The 18,716-nt window shown below is 41.4% G+C and overlaps 1 long non-coding RNA gene across 2 annotated transcripts; it reads left to right on the top strand.

Annotated features, from left to right (window-relative positions):
• Nucleotides 1-838: 838 nt before the first annotated feature.
• Nucleotides 839-16,754, top strand: LOC128853531 (uncharacterized). Of its 2 annotated transcripts, none has more exons than XR_008452128.1 (5): nucleotides 839-3,720; nucleotides 7,034-7,199; nucleotides 11,831-12,015; nucleotides 14,383-14,449; nucleotides 16,265-16,754. It is a non-coding gene; the product is annotated as an uncharacterized LOC128853531 (long non-coding RNA). The 2 variants fall into 2 exon arrangements; XR_008452126.1 differs by having other exon boundaries at nucleotides 14,383-14,820.
• The last annotated feature ends 1,962 nt before the right edge of the window (nucleotides 16,755-18,716 follow it).

Genomic DNA, 18,716 nt, shown 5'->3' with positions numbered 1-18,716 from the left:
TTGTGAAGCCCTGTAATGGATTGCCTGGAGAAATTCTGGTCTCCCACACTGCATGCCTTTAAGATTAGGAAAATAGCAACTAGGAAGAACAAGGGCATAGCTGATGCTGCTATGGATAACCTCCCAAGTTCTTTCCAGGTAGGGTGTAAGTACTAGAGTGAAGAAGAGGAAAAAACTTTTCCAAATTGTCCCTCATTCATTTCCATTTCCTTATGTATCGTTTTTCATTCCAGCAGCATTAAAATGCACAAACCCATTTCTTTGTTAACATATGACTTATGGTAAAACCCACGAGTTAAGAAAGAGTAGACCTCGTGAAAAAAGAGGATGTGAAAAATATATACTTTCATTATGATGACCAAATCTTCCTTTTTCATAGAGCAGATCTGATTTTGTTCATTCGCTCTTAGCAAGCAGAAACTGGTTACTGATTTCTATAAAACAGGGCTTCCATTACTGAAAAAATCATTTTACAGCACTTGATGTTCAGCCTATGAAGTTTAAAAGCTATATGAGGATTTTTACATTTTAAAACATTTACTTTTTGGTGAACTATAAAGATGAGCCTCAATGCCCAGATTTATGAATCAATAAAAACTCTTTGTCATCAGGGTAGTGAGACTGAATCCAAAATGCCACTAAACAAAAGATAAAATCTTGGATGAAGTGCCCTAGCCTTTACTGGCATTTTTGAAAAGTGCTGCCACTGAATATAGAGATATGAGCCAGAAGTAGGTCCTGGCCACCATGTCTTACCAATGGCTACACTGAGTGAAACAGGCTCTAAGTAGGCCAGTTAAAGTAGTGCAGTGTTTGCTGTGTGCACTGGGGCTTTTAGCACATACTTTTGATGAGAAGATATTTATGACAGTAAGTGTAGATATTTATTGTTGTACTTAAAGTTGAATTCCAGCTTTTGTCCTACCCTACGTCCTTCTACTCTCTGCCACATATTTAGCTGCTCAAAGCTTCTAGAAGAAATGCCTTTTGTGATTACAATTGTCATGTTTACTGTTCATACTTCTGTGGTAAAAGATGTTAGATTGAATAACCTTTTTCTTTTTTAATTATTTGGATATCCATTTGCTGTAATTTGAAATGCATCCCTGGTACAGCTCAGAACTAACAAACTGGACACTTCAGAGGGATCTGAAAGAGACCTATGAAACAAAGCCAGGCCTGAGATGATAACTGAATCTGTAAGTGTCTACTAACCACCTTTTGAGGGCTCAAGGTCCATGGCTGCAATAGAAATCTCAGTGAGTTTCTAAAATGGGAAGAAAAGAAATCCACAATTCAGAATGTTAAAAGCACTGATGTCCTGGAAAATGCTAATGTGATTGTGGGTTTGAAATCTCATACTTTGTTGTACCAGAGGGCCGTGTGCATGTCTTAGGTTTGGTCCAAAGAAATTATGCCCCATTCTGGTGGTGTTTCTAAATCCTGGAGTCTCATAAACCTTCATGTCAGGGTATTCAGGGGACAAGATATTTGAATCATGATGATTAAACATGTCTTGAAATCATGATAGGTGAAGGTAAACCTACTCAGATTTGGGGGTTTAGTTGGATTTTTTCTTACTAAGAATAGAGAGTATAGGTTAGGGTGACAGCCCTAACGTTGTGTCTAAAGAAAAGCCCCTTCAGTACCTGTAGAGCTGGACTTCCAACATGGAGCAGGTGTCTGCCACATGGCAGAGGCATCAGCGAGAGCCTCACAGCAAGGTCTATGCAAAACCAGGCTCCAATTAGAAAAAAAATCATTCCTAGAATGTGAAGTTTTCTGATACCATAGAGAACCTGAAATACAGTCCTAACTTTCCAAAGGACAGGATTTCAGGAGCCTGAAGGAAAATAAATTACTATATTCTTAACAAACATTGTCTACATTCTAATCACATATTGTAAGATAAGTATCTTTTCTATGAAGATATAAATGTGTGTAGGCAATTATATCTCACTGTTACCTGTAAGTGGAAAGCAGCCTATCCAAATTCCCTTCCTCGGGGCATATCTTGCCGAGTGTACTGCCTTGTCCCATCACTTGTGCAAATCTTCATCATCAAATAAGAACTTTCTCTGGCTGGAAACAGAAAATTGTATTGCAAATCATGCCAGCGTATGTCAGCAGTATTACTCCCTTGGCACTGCTCCTCCTTGTTAATTGTGGAGTAGAAAATGTTCTTCTTCAGGCTTTTCCTCTAAATACCTCAGCACAAGAGCCAGAAACCATGGACATTTGTGTGGAGGGAATTTGGCAGTTGAAATGCATGGAAGCCTGGCTCTGGCATGAGCATATCCAAGCATCTGGACCCCTGGTTAACTTCCTGACTGATCTCCTGCCTCAGACATGGGGCCAACCATGATAAGTGCACCAAACATTTGGGCTGGGCAGAAGCTTGGACATGTCTTATGGTTTTAAAAATAGCAGAGCAAATCCAAAGTACTTTGGCAGACCTCATTCAACTTCAAAACTCAACTGGAAAGTCCTTCTTCCTGATGATTGCCTTGTGGATTATTCCCTGGGTTGATTTTTTGCCTGTCCCAGCAGCAAAGCCACAGCTGCAACCTCACTTACAAAAATGGCTGAATTCTGAACTCAAACACAAGTGCATTTCTGGTGCATAGTGAACAGTTTCCTGGCTCAATTTACAGGGACATCTGTGTCCAAACTACTGTGATGTTTGCGAAGCAACTATTTGGTTGTATGTAGAGAGACAGTAGATTTGTATGTGCTGTTTTCCTTGGTCCTTCATTCAAAGAAACTTTGTGCTGGCTTTCCAAAACAAAACAAAAGGAAAATATGTTCTGTTTAGGTTACATCTCAGCTGTACATATGTATGTGTACATATGTATGGGTGTTGTACATATGTGTGTGCACATTTGTGTGGGTGTATGTGCACATATATATGTATAGGAAAGACTTCCCTTCAGTAGTAAATGGGAGTTTAATCTGTACTGGCTCATAGGCTACAGATGATTGCAAAGTTATTTTGTTCTTCTGTCACCCAAACAAATTCAACTTCCCACTCGTTTGACTCATTCATTGGTAGGTGTTTAGACTAAAACATAATTTAATGTTGTTACCTGTCCATTGACCTCCCTAGGGATACATCTATGTATGATACGAAGACCAAACACTAAAGCAAAGGGTCTAAAGCAGGTGGCAGTGTGTTATTCCAGTATCCCGTTCCTGAATAGGGTTGGTACATCTCAAACCACACGTGGTCTTCACCACTACAGTGTTTGAGCATTCATTCATGAGAATGTGACAAAGCTTCTGCAACTTCTCTGGGACCAGGGTCATTCACTTTTCCTTCACACCAACACCTCATATATACACAGATAAAAACATACAAGTGCTTGCAAACTGTATAAACGTCATCTAGGAGACCTTTTATACAGAAGTCACCCACTTCTTTGTTGATTCACCATTTCTCTTTTCATCACAGGCAAGACTGACATTTTCTGAATAATAAATACAAAGTATTTTACAAGTGGGGAAATGGCATCAGACAAAAAGTCTTGTTTGAACTACTGATTTCTCTTGTCCTTCTGCTGCTCTTTCTTTGCATTACCATTTTTACCCCATCATTATAGTCTAAAGGTGCAGAGAAGAATAGAAGAACAACGAAAAACTACGTCATTATCCAAGATGTACATTGCATCCTGAGACTCTTCAGCACAAGGACAAACGAAGTTCATTTCCTGCCACGACAAGGTAGGAGGGAGGTGCGCCAAAGGAGGAAAATTATCTTTTTACAAAGAGAACCCTGTCAAAGGCAACTTTATTACCAGACACAAAGACAGGGGGTTAAAAAACTTCTAAAACAGTGATTAGGTCAGGATAGAAGGATGAGGTCAGGGCTTACAAGCATTCCTCCAAAATGTGGCAAATAGATTCTGAATTCTGATCATGTCTGTAGCATCAGCAGGTAACTAATTCATTTGCAACATGGAAAGAAGACTTTTTAACACTGTCCATACATAGGACATACCACTATTTACAGAAATCACTGGCATCCTTCAGTCACTTGGCAATTCTCATCAGGCCATGAATGCATGTTAATCATGCTCTGATTAACAAAGTTTTTGATACTTCTGTTTTGCTGTAAGCAACGAAGCCTTTGCACCTCAGAGAGATGCTCCCCCTTATAGATGTTGCGCAAAGAGTGAGACTGTAATATCTTAAATTCTATTCCAGGTTTGTCTGATAAGTGGGCGGCAATAGTTAGAGGCCAATTTGTGCTTTTCCATCCCTCTGTCTAGACGTATTTGCAAGCAATGCTTTGCCTTAAAGAGGAAAGGCTATATCATATATTACACAATAATGGGTTACTTTTACTTGCAATGCATTAAGAGGCTGTTTTCAATCAGAAACCATTTGATATGAGGGTATGTTCTGGACGATAAATGGAAAAAGTGGAACATATCCTTTTTTTCTCTTTTTTCACACAGCAGACAATACCCATACTTTCCATATAGACAGGAAATGGCTTAGGTTTATATATAGAAATACAGTATATTTTATACACATGCATAATGTAATGATTTACTAAAATCTATCACTGGATAATTGATTGAAGCTGCAAAATTGATATGCACCTATATAAATCTTTGCTACAGCACAGAAAAGACAAATCTGGACATTTTAAGAGACATTCCTTCCCATCACCCTCTGAAGATGTGACATGCATGGTGCAAAGGTCATGTGCTGTTCATCAGTCACTCAGAGCCTCCAAATCTGCTCTGTTCAGCATCTGTGTGTCATAACTGATGGCCGTACTTGGCTCTCATGAGGTGTTCTCAAAGGTGTATCTTCTAACCTCCTCTTCCTCTCATCACTTCTATTGGAGTCCCAGTTCTTTGCTGGCTCTGCAGCTGGCTCTGCAACTGGCTCTGCAACCAGCAGGGCTGGATCTGGGGCCCAATTTTTCTTAGGGATGTGAGAGTCCCCAGTTCTATTCCCCCTAGATACCCGGCTTCTCTTTTGGCTGGGGCTGTCCAATGTCCTTTTCTGTCCTGAGAGCTGGAGAAGATGCCTTGCATCTCCATAGCAAAGCAGTCTTCTGCAGGAGCACATACTGTCCATGGCCACCCTCTCCCCAGTGGAGTGACACATAAAATCACTTTTCTGGGAGGGGGACATTCCCTGGTGGAAGCTTAGGTTTTGTTTGAGTTTTTTTCCTATCTTTTTCTCTCTGCACCTGCAGTTTCCTGAGCACATAGACCTCCGCGTAGTGGTGAGCTGCTCTCAGCTTGCTGGAGCCAGTGTAAGCAGTTAAAGAACCTCTGCTTTACCAGAACTGTTCTGCAGTTTCACAGACCTAAGTCACTTTTTTACTCTATCTTCTTGCAGAAGATATTTAGGTTGTTTTAAGATGATTTGCCACTAGGCTAAGAAACCTGGTTTTACGAAGGCTAGAAACAATGTGTTTAAACCTATGTTCATTTCAAACTGGATGAATTCCTGCTCACCAGACTGTGATCCACAGTCAGGCATTATAGTCAGATTGTTTAATACATAAGGAAAAGAGAATTTGATGGACACAGTCACCAGCTGGACTGTGATCTGGTAAGGCTGTCTCAGAGAAGATACAGTAAAAGGCCAGAACAAATATATTTGTTTCTTTCCAGCACTGTAAACAGATCTGTGTTTACTTTATTCCAAAGGGCTTTTTTTTTTTTTTTTCTGTGTTACCAACATGTAATCTTTCTCTCGTTTTAATATACGTGGATTTTGTTTGTTTACTTGTTGTTACATATGCTAAAACCCTTAATGGAATTCTTCAGACTTGTCATACATTTCATGCAGATAACAACCTTCTCCAGTGTTTCTTTTTAGATTTCTCAAGAAACACATCGCCTTCTTGCGCTTTATAAAATATATTTTCCAGCTTCTTTTTAATGAAGGAAGGGAAAAGTATGGAGAGAGTACTAGGCTACTTGCAATTGCAACCATTAATGGCCACGGAAGGCAAAGTTTCACAAATCCTGTTACATATAAGAAAAATAAATATCTCTCTCTACCTTCAGGCTGTGGTGTAAAGACTGGAATACTCTCTAAGCCATAAAAGTTGAACTTGCAGTGAGGAGAACTCCAGCCATCACCTTGCATATTTCATTTGTTACAGGCCATCTGTGTGCATCATCAGGGATCTCAGGAAAATATTACTCAGCTGTCTTTTATCTCTGTCTAGTCTAGCTGGAGCGTGGGTAGCAGAACACAAAGACACAGGTTCCTAACTTCAGTCTGATGATAAAAGATACTGGTAACCTAATAGAAGCAAATGTTTTGTATTGATTTATAATACAGGGTTATAACCTGCTGAATCTGCTGTGCTTGGAGCACAGTTTAGAAAACAAATAATGAGGGGGTTTTCCTTCCTAATAAGGTCTTCGTTATTTGTTGAGGTGGAATGTGAGAGTAGAAAGTAAAGCTCAGGTATCAAAAAGAAGTGCTGATGACAGGTTGAAGGGGGTCACTTGTGAAAACAGTGGAAATCAAACCAATTAGGCCTGTCAGCTGGAAAAGATCATGAGGAATTAACACTTGTTTGTCTGGATTCCTGCAGCCTGAGGAAAAGTGCACAAAAAATGTATTCAGGTGACAAAGAAAGTGCTGTATGAAAATTGCAGTTTAACTAAAAGAAAAAAAAGTGTTATGTAAGACTTACATCCGCAGAAAAACGAAATAAGTAAAGAAGAGAAAACTTTAAGAACAGCAATATGCTCTTAACCTGCAGGAGAAAATGCGTCTGCACAGCAACAACAGGCCGAGGTGAAGGTACCACCTCTGTAAACCTTAGGGCTCATAAAGAGTAGAACCTGGCAGGGTGCTGCTGGAAGTGGTGTGATTTTGCCTGGTTGCTATGAAACTGAAATTACAGCTCGTAGCATAAATTGAAAAGGCATGCAAAAAATCCAGGGAATATTTGGATCATGGGGCTACAAAGGAGGGAAACCTTGGGGGCAGAGGCATTCAGGAGTCTTTGGATCTCAACCTCATTTTTTGTTTATTTGTTTTCTCTCAGTTCAAGGTTGAACTAAACTGGAAGCCCTTCCCTCTACTGTGAGAGTTGTTTTTTTTCATATCACAGTCCAGGAGAGCAAAGATGGTGCCAGGGCAGCTACGACGACAGCTTCTACTGGATCAGTGCCTGACTGAGGAAAGCAGGAATTCAGGACTACGGTCTCCAGGTTCTCTGACTAAACTCATTAAAACTTGGACGCAACTATTAAGCAGTGAGGTGCGTTGGCCCCAGTGCCATCTCCTCCTCTGACTCTGGCTGGCACCAGGAGTGCCCTCCAGCCCCTGCCCCTGGGGGCTGCCAGAGGGGTGACCACCCCTGGAACAAGGTGCAAATTCTCTCCTGCATCCACCTGGACTACGTAGAGCACAGCCCAGGTTATCACAGGTTGGGGCTCGAGACTACCTGCACACAAATTCAAGCCCCTGGCTGCCAGATAGGCTAGTTTTATGGGTGATTTTTATCACTCAGTTATTGCTTGGTTAGTTCATGCAGGTTCTACTAAAAGACCTCAAAGACCCCAAAAATATCATAGAAATAAGCAACGGGACCAAAATACTTCAACAACTTCCATTTATACTAAATTGGAAAGGGCTAATGAATTACTTTATCTTTTGATTTGTATATACCATTACTGATTTGTAAGTGCTTTTTTCTGATTCGAAGTGGCTGAGGTAGCACTGAAGTCTGACTGAATTCCAGAACAAAAGCAATTGTTCTTCCCCTGTTCTTGTGTATTATGTACTGACTACAAGTACACAGTCTTGGCACACACCACAGATTTTACAGCGCACAATTTTTAATGCAATTAGAAAAAGAAACAATTTCAAATGACAGGAATACATTAAAGGAATGGCTTGAAGGGACAATCACAAATGGCTCAGTACTTTTCATTCAGAGGGAAATACCTCAGGATATTTCTTCTGACTGTCTAGCAGCTTTTGAATCATTCTGTCCAGTGTTTCAAATGTCTTGGCCACCCCTAGCTGTAGTTTGAATTATTTGATTTGTATAACTGTGTATAAACTTTTTTTCCTGCAATTGGGTGAAATGATAGAAAAGAGAAGTGTTTAACTTTTTCTTTATTACTCCAAGCATAAAAACAACCTAGTCACCCCTGCTTTCATACATTTTATTTTACAATGAAGTGGGGATATAAAGTCAATGAACTTATACATTTCGGTGCAAGCAAAATATAACAAAACAAGAGCTAACTTGTAATCCTTTACAGATCAGTGGTGGGGAAGGTGTGGAAAGCTATTTGGAGGTCCCCTGCTTACCCCTGTTAACACATGGATGTTTCCTTAAGGAAGGGGCGATTGCACCTTCTTGTTGGCAGTGCAGTGCATAATAAATCTTCAAATTTTCACTCTGGAAGATGGGTATTTCCTCTTACTTCTGTGGGCAGCCAGACAGTGAAAGGCAATGGGAAATACATGACATCCTAGTCTGCCTACCTTTCATCTTTCCTGTTCATGGACATATTTTGTGTCTGACATGCAGATGTAATTAAAAACAGGTTGATGCCATGCACAGCTCAGCAAATGCACACAAAATTAGTACTTGCTGTGAATCCAAGTACATTGGCTTTTATGAAACAGCCAGGCATTTGCAAATCATCTCTTGTAGCTGCAATGTCAACATAATAACAAAATAGATTGTGGGGCTAACATAATAACTAACATAGATTGCCTCAGCGGCTAACACCTTTCTCAGTAGTATTTTAAGTAACGTAATGCTAACTATTCATGCTGATTCCTTTCAGAGTAGTTAGTAGTATTGCATTGGTGCTTTTCACACTTTAAAAAAAAAAACCTCTTTTCCTACATTTCCTGGGCCTGATGCTAATTAGGCAGCAACGCAACATTTGCATTCTCCAGCTGGCCACTACTGTGCATCAGAGCTGGGGCTGGAAAGGGTGGCTGTGCTGGTTGCCCTTCCTTGCCGTGGTCTTTAAAAGGTGTCTCTGAGAAGGACACAGCTCTCCAGCCTACTCACTGGATTCACATACCTGGTATGTCTAATGCAGCTGCCATAGCTTCTCTTCCCTAAAGGAGCCAAAACTAGAGAGGGAGATGCAGGCAGGTGATGCTTGCTCTGCAACCTACCTTGCCCTGCACTGCTGTGAACAATGAGAGACTATTGCCAGGATTTTAGGTGCGGGGACACACCAGCAGTGGCAAAGAGCAGAGGCCGGGGACATAAAATTTGATGGCAGAAGAGATTTCAGCTGCAGTGCTTCATACACATGCCATGCTGGCTCCTTCCTGGCAACTGGCATCAAGAAAAACACAGTTAAAAAAAGATCCATCTTTTGGTGTCTGCCTCACCAGCAGTTGAGCCAGGCGTTTTTGCATTCAACACTGGGGCAACGTTGACTACTAAAATTCTCTCTGCTTTAGTTTACTGATCCCAGGTCACGAGTAGGAGCAGTCCTTCACCTCAGATGAACATAGCATCATAAATCTGTTCAGCTGCACATTTTAGCTCTGTGGTGTCAGACAGGCATAATTAGAGCTCCAGAGTCCAAGTGCCACCATACTAGTCTTACAGCAGTGCAATTGCCCACGCTTAACATGAGTCATCTGGTGGGAGAGGAGAATTAGGCCCAACATGTCTGGGCTGAAGCAATGATTTAATCAAACTGCTCCTTCCAGCTCTGACAAGTGTCTTTTTATGCTTCATCGTGTTTAGTTTGAAGTTAGCAGTTGAAATTTTTCACACTTATGGCTTATTTAAGCCCTTATTCTGCTGCTCTCACTTCTAAGACAATAAATGTGTCCTGTAGAGCTCTGAAGTATTAGGTGAGGGAGACATTTAAGTGCAGGTGACAGGAATAAATGAATGATACATGCAATACTACCTTTGCTATTCCTTTCCAAACAAAGAAAGCTGCTGCCCATGACCTCCCAACTCAGAAAACTGCTGTTAAATGCAGTGTGGAGAGCCTAGCTGAGTACTCAAAGAATTCAGTGTGTGCTCTCTGGTTATTCATGCAAGTAAAGTGTTCATACCAAATATAAACATTCTGAAGAATGGTCGCATGGGCTGATTGTGTTCATCAGGAACATTTTATGACAGAAAATGAATTATTTTAATTTAATGCCATCATACCTGAGATAAAAACCTACTTAACAGAGAGTAAGTTTAAAGTTAGCTAAAGATTAAGCAATTGTATCTACTTGAATTACCTTTTTTCAGACACAGTAGAGTTTCCATTTTCAGGGGCAGCCTGGTGTTTCCAACTTCCATCCTTAGCTGTAACAATTCATCTCTGATGAATTCTGTTCTGCTCATCTCACTTGCACTATCAAGATAAATGCTTTTTAGGTGCATGTGGTCAGATCTCCCATTTAAACAGTCGGTAATCTCCACGGCCAGAGATACCATGAATAATTGAAATACCAGAGAATAAGTAGTTTCACTAACCATGTTTTGCCTTAAATAATCCAAGCAGCTGGTAGATCCACGCACATTTAATTAATTTGCCGTTTGTTTGCTCCATTACATAATTAACTATTTAATTTCATTGCCTTCTGGATTTGCTCACTAATTAATTATCCCCTGCTAATTCATCAATCAGCTGCTTGTGCCTCGTCTTGCTTTTCTAGCCATGATGTTTACCGTCTACTCTGTTGTATCAGCCCTCTTCCCTTTTCTGTGTCTTCCCAGGTTCTGTTTGTCTTTTTTTCCTTTCCCTGGTGTCGTACACTCACCTGCCTCAGCAGTGGGACAGCCCAGCCTCCACCGGGGCATAATCGCCACCCCTAAACACAAAGGACATGGCCAGGCACTGTGTTTGACTGTTGGAGAGACTGTGGAGACCTCACTGACAGGGCAAAACTACTAGAGGTGTAGCGGTCCCTGGAGATGGTACTGTTCCTGGTTACAAACAGTTCCTTTCCAGTTATTAAGGCAAACACAGTTGAACCGGGGAGACATGATTTAAGACAAATGCAGCTTGCACTTGTTTGAAATGGGAAGGTTTTAATGACTTAGGGATTTGTCCCTAAGACAGAAAATGCTCACGGGCTTCTGTCTTAAATCTACTGTTATAATTTTGAGGTATACTGCAGGCTGCTGAAAACAGTGCTCTATGCACAATATAGCAAAAAATTATACAGAAAATCGGAGCCTGTGAGTACATCCAAATATTTACAGTCTTAAATAAATAACAAATGCTTAGAATAAATAGTTTTTCCTTTTCACTAAGAAAAGGTGTGCTCCTTATCCAATCCAGCCTCACTGAATTCTACCAGGAGTCTTTAAAACTACTGCCACTAAGTATTTGGATGTTTTTTTCTCACAAGCTGCTTTTGTGAACTTGCACTGTGTGCTACAGCCCATCCAGTCAGCAAGGTTTGGGAGTGCAGTGGTGACTCTGAATTCAATCTTCTAATGTTAGAATCTCATTATCTAAGTATAGCTGATACATTTTATGTCTGTGAAAGCTTGTTTGGGTTTCCCTCTGCTCTGTCGCTTCTGGTTTAGATTTCTCATCTGAATACTGTCCAGAATCCGGTGCTTATGCTACCATTCACCATATCGCTTTTCACTAATTGCTCCCATATTTGGGGGAGTCGTGTGCCAAATCACTAAATTGTGACTACACTTTCAAGAAGCTGTTAGCACCTCCCTAAAGAGGCAATTACAACTCTAAACAGTGCAGGGGCATTAAAATTGCCCATGAGAAGCTCTGGGGGTCATCCGACATTCCTTCAGAAATATACTTTTTGCGCATTTGACCCTTCTAAGTAAGACTATATTTTTACTCTAAAATTTTTGTCTTTCTATCAACAGGCTGAAAGGCAGTTTCAGATGATCATTACTTGAGATGATCAGGCAATGTCCACTTTGACTGATGGCATGAGAGCAGCGGTTCTGTAGTGACATTGGTTCCATGAAGGACTGAAGTACGCTCTTCATCTTATGCATCTAGGGAATGCCACTGACTTTGGCAGGACTGTGTACACCCTTGGCGATAAGTATGTAACTCTGTCTCCATGAATTAAGTGATTTACCTTGAGATTGCTCCTACAGGTTGATATTACTCTTGGAAAGGAGGCTTAGGCAACTTGATCACAGAGACTCTGAAACAGAGAAAAGTGAAGCCTAGTTATTGGGAAAATCTAGTCCTAATTATGAAACTTGCTTTCACAAAACATTGGCAGAATAGGGCTTTATGTTCCTATTAGTAAATAAATGGAACAAAATCCCTTTAATTCACTGTTCCAGGAAAAAGGTTAACATAGCAGGCCTAAGGCAGCTGATATTTCTCAGAACACAAAGAATCTCCTGTGACTGAAGGAGCATCATTAAAAGTAGTAAGAATGGTTTTCAAAATAAGTTTGAACAATTGGGTCATGCAAGAATTCATTTGGCTTATATATAACAGATGAACTGGTGGGAATAAAGAGGGAAAAAGGCCTTCTGCCTTGTGCTTGTAAGAATCACAGAATAACTCCACGTCCAGTTCTGCCTGTCCTCAGTGATCTGGGAAAAGCATCTCTGAGCCTCAGAGCACCCAGGCTCAGTCGTATTTTCCTTCACTCTCCGGAGGAGCTCCAGAGGAGCCTCCCTCTGGCTGTGGAAGCATCGAAAGTTAAGATGTTCATCTGCCTTAAATGTCCACTGAAAGCACTTCTTTACAAATCCTAATTCACGTTACACCTAGACACATGTTTTCCAACATGTGTCTTCCATTTGAAAATCACAAGGCTGAAAAATGCCTCTGGGTCTTTGGAGGAGGGGAGGGAATAGATGGAGGATGCAACTTTTCCAAAATCAGAATCCTTGAACCAGACCTGCAGCAGAGTCAAGTATCTCTTTCTTTCTTAAGAGCGCATTTTTATGCTGAGTTATATTTACCCAGGCACCTTCCCACCCACAGGGTGTAGCTCAGGGCTGGCAGCGGCCACATCTAAGACATTGTTTGATGCTGGGCAAATAGTTCTTGGTACTCTAGTTGGTACCTTGGCAAAATAAGCGTATCCATTCATCCTAGAGGTGGGACCATCAATAGAATATCTTTCTATTCTTTCTATTTCCTAAAATCTTCAGAAAAAAAAGAGAGAAAGGACATTTTTCAGCCACAGTATTCCAATTCTCATTTCTCCATTTTGAAAACCATTAAGAGGAAAGACAGCACAAGCATCCAGAGACAGATGGGAAAGATGACATGTTTCAGTGGTCAGTTCATCCCATAGCAGCAGAAATACTCCTGCTTTCCCAGGCGTCAGCCAGCAGGTGCAAGCCTTCTTGAGACATCTCCTCTTAGCTGACCACTGAAATCCCCAAAGAGGAGGCCAGGCCAAAGTGGATGAAGTGAGGAAGTGTGAGTGTGTGGTCACCCCAGCAGGGTTGTCCATGGCGCCATTGCCTGAGCACAGCTCCGGGGTAGTGTGTAGGCGTTAGTTGTACCCAAGGTCACACATCACTCTTGAAGAGCTAGAAATAATATCTTCTGCAGATTTCTTTGTCTCTGGGACTGGTTCATTGGTAGCAGGATCAAGAGGAGCAGGGGTGTGCAAGCATCCCTGCTCTGAAACAGGAGGTTCACAGTGCATTCGCTGGGAGCCACTGTGACTGTGGCTGGTCCCTTCTGCCTCTGCCAGCTTTGCGGAGGAAATGTTGAGGAATGAGAATCAAGCGCGGATTTGTCTGGCTCAGTGGCTTTGAGACAGCACCTGGCAACATAGAGTGGAGACAGATGCAAGCCTTCAAATAAAGTTGGCTTGGGCTCCAGCGAGCACTGAGTCCTGCCGGGCAGAGGGGATCAGGCAGTGGGTAGTTTCCTGAATAGACATTTCTGGTGTAAGGGGAACCTGGCTGAAAATGGTTCTGTTTTAAATCACTTAAAGATATATTTGCTGGGAGAAATAATCCCAGAGAGGGTTGCCACCAGCCCCTTTGTGTGGGGAGGCCTGTCGTGAAAGCAGAGGATGATGCCCATTGCATGGGGGTTGGAACTAGATGATCTTTAAGGTCCCTTCCAACCCAAACTATTCTATGATTCTATGATTCTATGATTCTATGATTCTATGATTCTATGCTGTGCATCATTCCTCCCTGGTTTCCGAGAGATTTCTTCCCTGTCCTCTGGGTCATTTATCCTGTGTCTGGCTTGCCTTTCCCCATCTCTACCTGCTGATTTCTTCTTCTTCTGCTACTTCGTACCAGCAAATCAAGGCAGGTGAATTTCTGAACTTTTGAGGAGAAAATGGCAGTTGGCACCATGCCAGGGACCTCCCTCACCTCTGGCTGCCCTCAATCCCCATCAAGTCTCTGGTGGTTGTAGGGAGCAGCCAAGTGAAATGCTTCAAGCTGTGAGGCATTTTCTGTTTATGTTGCAGCCCAGACCTCTTGGATTTGGACCAGAACGGCCACATTTGTGGACGCAGCTATAACTGTGGAGAGAAAGTAAGTTGCGTGTACCCTGGTCATGCTGTTTTCCCAGGGAAAACAATAACGCGAGGTAATGCCCTTTCTCTGCAGGCTGTGTGCTGTCCTGCTTGACTGGAGCAATGGCTGGGAAAGCTGGCGTTTGTCCTGTAAGCAGGGAGCAACTCTTGGGTGCAAAAAAGTCACTACTGTACAAATGCCATGCTGTTTCAGATTTTCCTTTGGGGGGGCACATTACTCAGAAGGAAGTAGCAAGGCAAGCCCAGTGTCATGTGGAATAGCTGAAATTCCTCAAGTTCCTTTTTGCCAGGATTTCAAGCTGTGAAAGACACATGATCTCCGCTGCTCAAGTCTACAACTGAGGATTTTTCCCCAACAAAGATGAATAGGTAGTTGTACAATTTTATTTTAGTTTTTTTTCTACATCTGCAAAAAGCCATAGTAGATTCTGAGTTACATCATTATTAAGGCCTGCATTTGGAAGTAATAACCTTAGATGGGGTTTATCAAAAGGAATATATTACTTCTTACCCTCAGCACCGATCTGGTCTACTAACACTTTAGAGAAAACCTTGGCTCCTTTTCTGCCATTCACTTTGTCACAGCATCTCTTCAAACTAGGGGTTGAGGTCCAGTGGCCTCAACACCCTTGTTGCTATATTTGGTCTCAGCCAGGGGCCAGTAACAAGCTGTATCTATAATCTCTCCTGTATGTCTGTAGCAAGAGCTGCTGTTCATTTTCTTGTTGATAGGTTATGAAGTTTAAGTACTGAACAGCTTCGTGCTGAGATTTGCTGATCCATTATAGGTTAGGTGGGGAAAGGAGAAGCTTTACTCCTTGCTACATCAGTGATTTGCTAATTGTCCAGCCTAGTCGGTCTGAGGGCACCTAGTTAGCTGAAAAAGGAATTGATATTTTGGGAGAGAGGAGGGCTGTCAATAACCTGTGGAAAGGGGTGTTGAAACTGCCTCTTGAATAACAGTAGAGATCAACAGTCTTTGGGGAGAGAGTATGGAGATTTGAATCTAAAAAACCAAAACCAAACTGTAAGAGGCACCAAAGGAATACGATGTAAATAAAGTTTAGCATGTTTTGCCAAGAAGACCCTATGACTTTGATCTCCTTAAAAAAAGATAAGTGCAATTTGCTTTCATTTGTCTATCCCCCATGGCTTTGTAAGCCTTCACAATTCTTGTTATTTAGTCCAGATTTTTTTTTAAAAAATCTTTACTGAACTTTAGATCAGATTCGATATACAGATTATTTCAGATAATTAGCTTACAGAGGCACATAGAAATTCTTCTCACTGTGTGTATGAACCACTCATACGAAGAGCCAACACCTCTGCAAGTGCCTTTCAGCTCATACGCTTCTGCTCCCAGCTGGGCTTGAGAGCTGACGTAGTAACAACAGGGGAAGAAGTACATATTTCCTGGTGATGCTGTGCTAACCCAGAAAGACTGCAGGACAGTAACGATTATGCCTAAATTTACAGAAAGATTGCCATAGATTTCACCTGGGATCAGGATTTTACCTGTGGTCTGTCAGGCTCTTGTCTGGCTCATGGACTGAGTGCTTTTGGAACATATTTGCTCGGCATGAATGACCAGAGCAGAAATATGTTGCTGCTAGCTCAGCCCTGGTGGCTGCCCGGGATTGCAGTCTGAGCTGATTGCCTGTGTGGAAGTAGGACAGGTAAAAGCAAAAGGTACTATGATGCTTTCACAGCTTATTTCACTTTTACTCATGGCTTTGAATGCAGGCAATTACTGTTAGTAAAAAGCAACTTTATCATCTCCATTTGACATTTTTTTTATTTTCTTCTAATGCAGATATCTACAGCTTTGTGCTATTGCCTTAATTCTGGAGATGAGAAAGGAGAGGAGAGAAGGAATGTCAGCTGTACCTGATGACACAGTCATTGTCAGACCCATGAGAGGAGCCCTGAAATGCCTTGCTCTTAGTCTTGTATTCATTCCTCCGGGTTACAAAGACGTGACAGATACAGTACATGTTTTTTCTTACAGTCTGCATAGCAAAATCAGACAATTAGGAAGATGCTTAAAACACAAAAACCGAATAATCCAGACATGTGCATTCTGCTGTTTTCTTTATTTTTTAATGAAAAAGTGTTTATTTAAACCCTGAGATAAATCTTGTCTACCTGCCACCAGTTTAAATCTGATTCGATTTCCTCAATTATTCTCTGTAAGGGTTTCTTTTTCCCCGTGTGCTTGTAGTACATTGGATAACAGTAAAATTACCATCACATAATGTTAGTCTAAAAATACATGTACCATTATTATTATCAAATAGAGATAAGTGTGCTTTGCCAAGTAAAAAGAAATCTGTGAAATATAATGCCTTGTATAAGTATTTTTTTCATGATCTTCCAGAACATGAAGGATAGACATGGGCTGCCAGATACTCATTTTTGATGGATAAATGCAACTGTGGTTTCCATAGCTATGCAAGGTTTTCTATAGCACCTATCATCATGGTATCTAAGCATCTGTTGCTGCTCCTGCATGATTTAGTCTATGATGTACTGAAGAGAACTAGCTGAAATAAATAAATAGAAGGTCCTTGAGCCTGGCCATCCATAATGTGGAGTGACTTCAGCAGATTAACTTTTCAAAAGAGATTGTTTGTTAGTTTGTCTTTTAACAACTCCCCAGTTGCTAAGCTTCTTGTTTTGGTGACTCCTTACGATAAAGTCATCTCTCGTGCTGTTGTTCAGTGGCTCAGCTAGGGTTTCTTCCACAAGTGTGGGCACACAGCTGTTCAGGACATGATGACTGGGCATGATGGAGGTCACAAACAAGATCCTCAGCTGTGTACCAAACAGGCTGCTCCGTTCACTCTCACTGGCTTCTTTGGGACGTGTGGATCCCAAGATCCTGCCCACTTCATTTGCTACACGCTGGAGAGGTTTTCTGGCACAGAGTGGTCACAAGAAGACACTCCTTTCTCTGAAAGGATGATCATTCTGCGTAAACGAAGACAAACCTCACTGTCTTTGGACATGTTGCAACAACACACTGCTGATGAAATATTTGTAAGGTGATAAAGGAAAATATCAAAGCTCAGAAAGATCCACCATGCAAATCCACTGGAAATTCAAGCATAAAATGTTGTGCCTGGCATTAGTTTTAGAGTACTTTTTCCCCCATCTTTCTAGCTGAAGAGCTTTTATGCAATTGTCAGGCTTTCGTCCTGCCTGCAGTACAGGAAGTCTAGCTCTTGGGAACTCTGTATTCCCTATGCAGTTGAAATCCATCACTGGAGATTTATTCACATTTTTCTTTTGTCCAGAAGATTATCTTTAATCAGAGAGGTTTAGGTCTTCCTTTTACCAGACCATTGTTTGTCCTCTCCATTTTAACAACACAAATATTTCTTGGGGATGGTCTGATGCAGTTTTTATTGGCTCAAGTGTTAAATAATTGTTGTGCTATCTCATCCTTGGCTATACTCTGTGATGATGCAGATGCTCTCTGGACTTGGAAAGCAGTATCTGAACTCAGAGCAAAATCTTCCTTTAATGCAATTCGTATGTCTCATAAGAATGTGTACATTGACAGCCTTATTTTTGCTTTTGTATAGAGAATCATGAGTGCAAGCATATAACCCAACTTTGTCTCAGACCAGATACAAGAGTAACTAATAATTTTGAGGCAGTAACAGATCTGAAGTAACATGGTCCATGAGTCTTTCTCCCAGAGAGATTTAATACACTTCTGCATGAAGATTCCAGGATCAGATCTGAGAAGGTATGCATCTATGTCTGTACCTCACTTTCCTTGTAAAGCATTGCACAGAGGTAGGAAGCCCTTTCTCAGGTCACAATTTGACAGATGCTTTCAGACTACACAGATCAGCACTGCCTCTAATAAAGCACTCTCACCATCCTCCAGCAGTTCTTCCTTCCCCTATACTTTTCTTTTGCTTGAACTGGCAAAAACCTTTGCACCAAAGTGGTTTGGTTAAGTGACAAAGTCAAAACTAACTCATATAGATACTCCATTTTAAACCTGGCCGGTGCTCTGCTTCAGTTCGCGGCACAACACTTGTCCTTAAGGAATGAGATAGCATTCTGCAAAATCTTACAGCTGGGACTGGAAAGCATCACTTCTCCTGACAGGATCCCTGGATAACTCCCAATTTAAGGAATCACGATGTGGTGGCATTCAGGAAGTGTTAACTAGCTTTTGAGTGCTGAAACAGGTATGGTACTGACTCTACTCATTGCTGAGCCAGCTCAGGTGTTTCCTCATTAAACTC

Source organism: Cuculus canorus, chromosome 1, assembly GCF_017976375.1.
Source record: "Cuculus canorus isolate bCucCan1 chromosome 1, bCucCan1.pri, whole genome shotgun sequence".
NCBI classification, from domain to species: Eukaryota; Metazoa; Chordata; class Aves; order Cuculiformes; family Cuculidae; genus Cuculus; species Cuculus canorus.
This window is presented reverse-complemented; position numbering and strand designations above follow the sequence as displayed.